Source organism: Myotis yumanensis, unplaced genomic scaffold, assembly GCF_028538775.1.
Source record: "Myotis yumanensis isolate MYYU_CA2020_CCGP unplaced genomic scaffold, mMyoYum1.0.hap1 SCAF_18, whole genome shotgun sequence".
In the NCBI taxonomy this organism is placed as follows: domain Eukaryota; kingdom Metazoa; phylum Chordata; class Mammalia; order Chiroptera; family Vespertilionidae; genus Myotis; species Myotis yumanensis.
In genome coordinates, this window is record NW_027223769.1 from 7,445,860 (window position 1) to 7,453,308 (window position 7,449).

The 7,449-nt window shown below is 50.3% G+C and overlaps 1 long non-coding RNA gene across 1 annotated transcript; it reads left to right on the forward strand.

Moving 5' to 3' along the window:
* Positions 1-402: 402 nt before the first annotated feature.
* Positions 403-7,070, forward strand: LOC138997062 (uncharacterized). The gene is made up of 3 exons (XR_011468887.1): positions 403-1,540; positions 4,723-4,993; positions 5,884-7,070. It is a non-coding gene; the product is annotated as an uncharacterized lncRNA (long non-coding RNA).
* Positions 7,071-7,449: the final 379 nt, after the last annotated feature.

Here is a 7,449-nt window from a genome sequence, read left to right on the forward strand (position 1 = left end):
TAGGATTAAATTGCTTACAAGGATATTGGCTTCTCATATAACTTAATTTATATGAGACCTTGATTATATTTTAAAAACCTAATTTATTTAATAATTAAGTAGGTATTTTATTGATAAAGCAAAGCAAGTAAATTTAGTAAACGTTTACATCTGATTCACAAGGCACAAACGTTGACCCACCTCCAGCCTAATTAAAAATGCAGGTGGCAAGGAGCTTTTGTCTTTTAAATTACATCTTAAAATTCCACTGCTGTATTTTAAGAGATATTAAACAAAATAACTTGTTTTGCCCTTTCTTAGAGGCCAAAACCTTCATAAAGTTTAATATATATGTATATAAGTAAAATATATTTATTAATTTTTATTTGATAAAGCTTTCCATGTGATTTCAAGTATATTAAATTGGTTAAATTCAAAAGTATTTCCTTTAAGAATAGAGAACAAACTTTTTGAATCACTCTGGGCCCTTGGAGCTTTTCAAAAATCTTCCCTCAGTTAAAATAGCCTTGAAATTCAATGTGGAAAAACCATCAAATATATATATATGTATATATGATTTAAGGATTATATACCTTTTATAATTATCTTAGGATATCAATTACATTTAAACTGGTTTTTGTATTAAAAATTTCAGTTGGGATCACAGAATTTATCCTCTTTTTCAATTAGACCAAAAAGCAATATATTTTGAATTCCTAATTTTTTCAGAGAAAACACAAGATTTTCTTAAAAATAAATTTCTATACTTTAGGCCAGGGTGGGCAAACTTTTTGTGAGTGCATGCCAAAACCAGCAAAATCTCTGACTCAAAATTCTTCTGCGTGCCAACCCTAATTTTTTGAGAACATGTTACGCCTACTTGATATCTCTTAAGGTGTACGTATGTGAAGAACCTTGAAGAAATAATAAAATTCATTCGAGTGACAAAAACACAGTATATGATGATGAAAAATACATTTATTTTTTAATGTATACATGTAAACTGATAGTGTTAGGTCGGAGAGAGCCCAGGATTGGATACGTGCAGATGTGTGATGAGATAATGGACTCCCCCTGGAATTTCTAACAGATCAGCATGCCAGACACAGATACTGGCTTCTCCCTGAATCAACACGACACCCACACAGATATTGACTCCTTCCTGAATACCTTGCTGACCCCCTGCAGCTGAAACTTCCTCAGTTCAATACCTCAGCTCATGTCCCTACCCCTACCTAACCGCAGTATTAAAAAAGCGCCCCCCTCCCTGGTGGCGCGGATCCACATTCCCTGTCTTTGGGGTTTGTGGGTCACCGGGGGACACAGAGTAAAGCCTTTCCTTTCTTCCTTTTCTGATTAACTCGACTCTCTTTATTTCCTATGCTGTCTCCTGAGCCACCTAACCTAACATTTGGTGCCTTGAAACCTGGGTGGCGGGAGCACCTCATTTGGCCATCCCTCCGCGGCTCAGGATGCCCGCCTCTCCCTCCTCGTGGCCCAGGACCCATCAGGACCTCATCTCTTCAGCTCGGCAACTTTACCCAGTTTGGCAGCATCAGCGGTGAGTCCTGTCCCACCCCCGTGCCGGTCCCACGTGGCTGCCTGCTCGCTGGTGTCTCTGTCCGTAAAACGTGGCTGAGTCAGAGATAGCCTATCCAGATAGCCTATCCAGACCCTTCCAGGAAGGTTCCTCCAGACCTCGGGAGGTAGCAGAGATGTCTCTACCCTTCCCCGGGTCCCTCTGTCCGTCCGTAGCAGTGTTAAATCGCTGGGATGCCAGCCTTTCGCCCCGCTACAGGCCACGGGCATTGAGCATGGGGCATCCAAATTCCAAAATTGATCCGAGCACACCTCTAGGGTGCCTGCTCGCCGATCTGGCTAAATACTGGGCCTACCCCAGACCTGCGTCCTAAATGCTTCATTTATTTCTGTAACGTAGCATGGCCTCAGTATGAAAATGGGACCTTGACTTTACCGTCCATACCCATCTCAGTAATTTCTGCCAGCGAACTGGGAAATGTGCCCAAGTCTCTCTCTCTCACTCTCTCTCTCCACCCGGTCTGTGTCCCCATCCCTCCCCCAAAAGTTCCTTCTGCCTCCTCTCCTCGCCCTGTCCTCCCTCCTCTCCCCGGGTTGTCACCACGCCGCCGCACTGCATTGCGCGCTGCTGAGCCCGCGGTGTGTGTGGTGTGTGTGGGGGGATGGGTTCATGTGCTGTGTGTGGGGGGCGGCAACGCCACCACCATTGTCCCTGTGTCCTCCCACCCGCCTCCAGCGGAGACCACCACGAATTCCCCGGCTGGCAAAAGCGGCCTGTTCTCCAGCCGGTATCATGCCCCTGTCCCTCCACACTCTCCCCTCTTCCCTCCCTGCTGGACCCGCCTCCAGCCACACCTTCTCCACCATTAACTACTGATCCCGCCTCCCGTCTTCCGCCCTTACGTGCTGATCCCGCCTTCCCTCTTCCGCCCTCCTGCCCGCTGCCGCTACCACCATAGCCACTGCGGGAGCCAGAAACTGAAGTATCTGGACGACAACCCCTTCCCCACCCCTGCCTGTTTCCCCAGTCGGTACACACACACACACACACACACACACACACACACACACACGTCTGCAGGCCCCACCTTCCTTCTGTCCCTCCTCCCCTCTGCCCCTCCCCCTGGAGGTTGCAGCGTTTCCTCCGTGCATTTTGAATTCACAGGTGGCCAGCCACTTCCCTTTGCAAGAGGTTGCAGCTAGGAAGGATTTTATCCGGGTAGCCACTCTCTCTCACTTTGCAGCCGCCTTCTCTCCTATCCCTGAGAGCCCAAATCCTGAGAATGTGAGCTCCAAAACAGCCTCTTCTATTTCTGCACCCATTCTAACCCTGAGGAAGGCAGCAGGGACTGAGGACATAGTATGTCCAGCCTCACAGATTGAGAGGCATCTCAGGTCCTTTTCCACTGACCTGACCACATTTACCATAAACTTAACCTGACCTTTAAGGTCCTTAATAGCCCTCAGACCCCAGTCTGAGATCGAGTGAAAATGGCCTTTAAGGTTCTTAATGCCCATGAGGAGCAGGCACAGTCAGAATGGGAGGCCCACCTTCGATAGAAGGTGGACCTGCACACACGCCTTGGTTGTGGCCCTGTGGTTGACAGCAGCCGCCATGGTCCCAAGGGGGGTGTGTGCGGTAGGGGTGCAACAAAAGGATGCACACCACCTGGAGAATGCTTCAAATGCAGAGATGATGGCCACTGGGCAAAGCACTGCCCCCGGCCCTGGGCTCCAACCAAGCCCTGCCCAGCGTGTGGTCAAAGTGGCCACTGGAAGAGTGACTGCCCCTGGAAAGGTGGTGGGCCCTCTGCGCCCCAGCGTGGAGGGGCCACCCTTCCAGGTCATGACCCGCCGCTGGCCATGTTGGGACTGGCTGATGGAAGAAGCCCAGCCTCAACGACTCCAATCACCCTCGCCGAGCCTAGTGTCACAATGAAGGTAACAGGTGCAACAGGTCTCCTTCCTGATCGACATGGGGGCTACCTTCTCTGTCCTGTCCTCCTCTTCAGGCCCCCTTTATCCTTCCAAGATCTCGGTCATGGGTACTGACAGCAAATCCACCTGCCCGCTGGCCACCGGACCCCTTCCCTGCCTCCTTGATGATAGCCCTATAACCCATTCATTCTTAGTCATGTTATCATGCCCCATGCCCCTTTTAGGACGAGATATCCTTACCATCCTAGCGGCCACTCTGCAGCTCACTCGGAGCCCTTCAGCTTCCCTGCTCCTTCCACTCCTGGCCCCCTCCCTTCACAGGGACACCAATCCTCCAACTGCCATGCGTCCCCTTATGGGGCCCTGTTGTCCCAGACCACAGCTGCCTACCTCAGCTTCACTGTGAATGCCTTATCTCCTTCTCTCCTCCACGACTGTCCCCTCCTCTAAACTTCCAAAAGGATTCAACAGTCCGGCTATTATCAGAAACTGAAATCATTATCTCTAGGGAAAAAAATGCAGCAGTTTTAAAATCCAAGCTGCTGGAGGCCTGGGAACAGGCTATGCAACCTGCTCCCTCCACCCCACCCCACCCCGCCTTTTCTTCAGCCTCCAGGTCCCTGGTTTCCACCGCTCAGTCCCTTTCTCTTTTCCCTTGGATAACAGCCCATTCTAACATCCCTCCCACTTTCACTGCAATACCTACCTCTCTCAGGCTCACCAAATGCCTCCCACCATCACTGAAGAAGATTCGGCAACACCATCCAGGACCTGATGACCCATCATTCCTCACAGGCTCTTACCTGGCAAGGGACACTCCAATTTTGCTCAGGTTTTTAATACTTTCAGGTGAAACGGACATGGAATGATGAGGGAGTCATCAATTCTACTGTCTTGGATGGGAAATTCTCTAGTGTCACTCTCTATTTATGAACCCTGGACCTACTCCTATGCCCAGCCTCATCAACACAACTTTCCATCTACTCTCGAACATCAATCCCTCCTCCTCTACATCCTGCTGGATTTGTCTGTCACTGGCTAAAACCCTCATCATAGCCACTCAATTCCAATGAATTGGACCACCTAACTAAACTCTCTCTAGAAATTCACAGCTACTGGCTGAACCTCCTGCCCATGGCCCCGACCAGAAATCCAGACTACACCAAGGATCCCCACCTTCTTGAGCCCTTTTAACCCTTCCTGCTCAACCACCATCTCTTTACTGATCCCCCTCCCCTGGGTACTTATCTTCCATATCTTACCCAGGCAATTGCTCCGAGAACACAAGAACAGGTTTCTGCCCAAGCCAGAGCCGACCAACCAGGACTCCCGAGGACCAGCCCTTCATCCTGGTGACTCGGTCCTCCATAGGAACCTACATCCACAAGCCTTCGAGCCTAGGTGGATGGGACCTCACACTGTAATCCTCACAGCCCCCACTGCGGCCAAGCTGCTTGGCGACCCCAGCTCGGCGACCCGTCATGGCACCACCTCTCCAGACTCAAGAGGACCCTGGAGCAGCATGACTTCTATAAATGTGAGGTGCTGGGCCCCACTAAGGTCCGCCTTGGTCACACCCCTCCTCCTCCTTCTCCTCCCAGCCCTGAGCAACCTACACCCACCCCCACCCGCTTATGTGTGGAGGTGCAAGGTCTGTGAAACCTACTACCAGACGGCAGACAAGTCACCCGGCAGGTAGGATCTCAGGACTGCCCTCTGGTCGGATGCCAGATAAAGATCCGGATGACTGTCGACATCCGGTCAGTGTACAATGGTGGCCGACCCTATGCCTGTTTTGCTTACGACCAATGGGACCCAGACAGGTGTAATCAAGGTGTCAAAACCTATGGGGGTTGCCACTGGAGAGACTATGTCATACCAGACTGCAGCCAGTCTCACCAAGGCCAGCCCAGGTACTGTTATGCCCAGATTTCAGGATCCCCAAAAGACCCCACGAGGGAGCCAGCCAAGTCCGATGCAAAAGCAGAGAGTCTTTTATTCAAACCCGGGTTTGGCTCCCCTACCCTCCTTACTGGCAGAGCAGCAAGTGGCAAAGAGAGCGCTAGCCCGGTGGGAAGAGGAGTTTTATGGGGGGGGGGGGTGGAGTAAGGGGAGGAGAGGAGACTGTGGGCCCTGCCGATTGGCCAGGCGCAAGTCGGTGTCTCGTTACACAGGATGTGGTCATATCTATGGCGTGCACTTCCCTTCATTGTCATTGGTTAGTTTAAAGAAGTCCTGAGTGTGGCTAGCAGAGGCTTGGGCTTCCGGGAAGAAGCCTTGCCGAACACATGGCTGCCCAAAGATGGAGGATACGGGGCAAGATGGAGGGCGTAGTCCTTGCCCTTTCAGGTACCTTCTTTTGGTGCAACGGCACCTTAAGCAACTGCATGAACTCCTCTAACCCCAGGCCTTGCTTTGTGGTCACAGTAGTTCTCCAACTAACCTTGTATGAAGAGTCAGAGCTCGCCTGGCTGCTCCCTCCATCCTGCCCCCGGACCCGCCGAGCCGCCTTCCTTTCTGTCATGTTAGGGGTGAGTATCGCTGCCTCTGTAGGCCTCACTGGGGGCCCTCGGGAACAGTCTGGTCACTGCTCAGAACTTTAATGACAAACTCCAGTTAGCCCTGGAGTCTACTACCACCTCTTTTAGCCTCCCTTCAGCAGCAAGCGACATCAGTAGCCTAAATAGCCCTACAGAACCAGCACGCCTCAGACCTTCTGACTGCAGAAAAAGGAGGAACCTGCATATTCCTTCAGGAAGAATGCTGCTACTACACCAACGAGTCCAGAGTAGTGGAGCAAAACGTACAGACCCTGACTACGCTGAGTGAAGAACTACATGCAAGACACTCCCAGGACAACTCTCCTTTCGGCTGATTCCAAAGCCCCTTAGCTACCTGGGTTCTACCCATGATAGGGCCCCTGATTCTCATCTGTGTCTTTTTTCTCCTAGCCCCCTGCCTCCTCAAGTTCATCTGCTCCCAGATAGTGGAGATGTCACGGGTGACTGTGAATCAGCTCCTGCTTCATCCCTACACTCAGCTCCCCTCCAACCTGCCTCTACCTGACCCTGGTCTTTAAACCACCCTCCCCTCGACACCCCTGGCCAGCTGGAAGCAGTCAGAATGAGTCGGCATCCCCTATCACTAAACGGCCGGGATGTTAGGTCGGAGAGAGCCCAGGATTGGATACGTGCAGATGTGTGATGAGCTAATGGACTCCCCCTGGAATTTCTAACAGATCAGCATGCCAGACACAGATACTGGCTTCTCCCTGAATCAACACAGACCCCCACACAGATACTGACTCCTTCCTGAATACCTTGCTGACCCCCTGCAGCTGAAACTTCCTCAGCTCAATACCTCAGCTCATGTCCCCGCCCCTCACCCAACTGCAGTATAAAAAAAGCACCCCCCTCCCTGGTGGCGCAGATCCACGTGCCCTGTCTTTGGGGTTTGTGGGTCGCCAGGGGATGCAGAATAAAGCCTTTCCTTTCTTCCTTTTCTGATTAACTCGACTCTCTTTATTTCCTACTCTGTCTCCTGAGCCACCTAACCTAACAGATAGTCCGACAGAAAACTTTATGACTCCATTTGATATTATCAGTGGGACTTTTGCTGCTGCATCACTGATGACAGAGATTTTACATCAGGTTTATATTTCCTGACCTTCAGAGATATGCACAAGCTACCACTTTCATCCGTCAAGCTACTCCATTACAAGACTTAACAAAATTCATCACTGAGAACAAAGATTCACAAGCATATGTGGATGAAACCAAAACACTGGTCGGATCTAGGAAGGCAGGGAGAGTTAAGGCAGAGGCATAGAAATTGCTCTTCCCCTCTCTCGTCAATCCATGTCTGTGGTCTTTAAGATAACTTGTTATGTAAAATTATTTATTTATCTAAGATGCACCTACACTGAATTTATCTGAAAAATAAAAAAGTCAATATTAAGAAAAAAATTGTAAATGGAAGATTATAAGAGAGGGT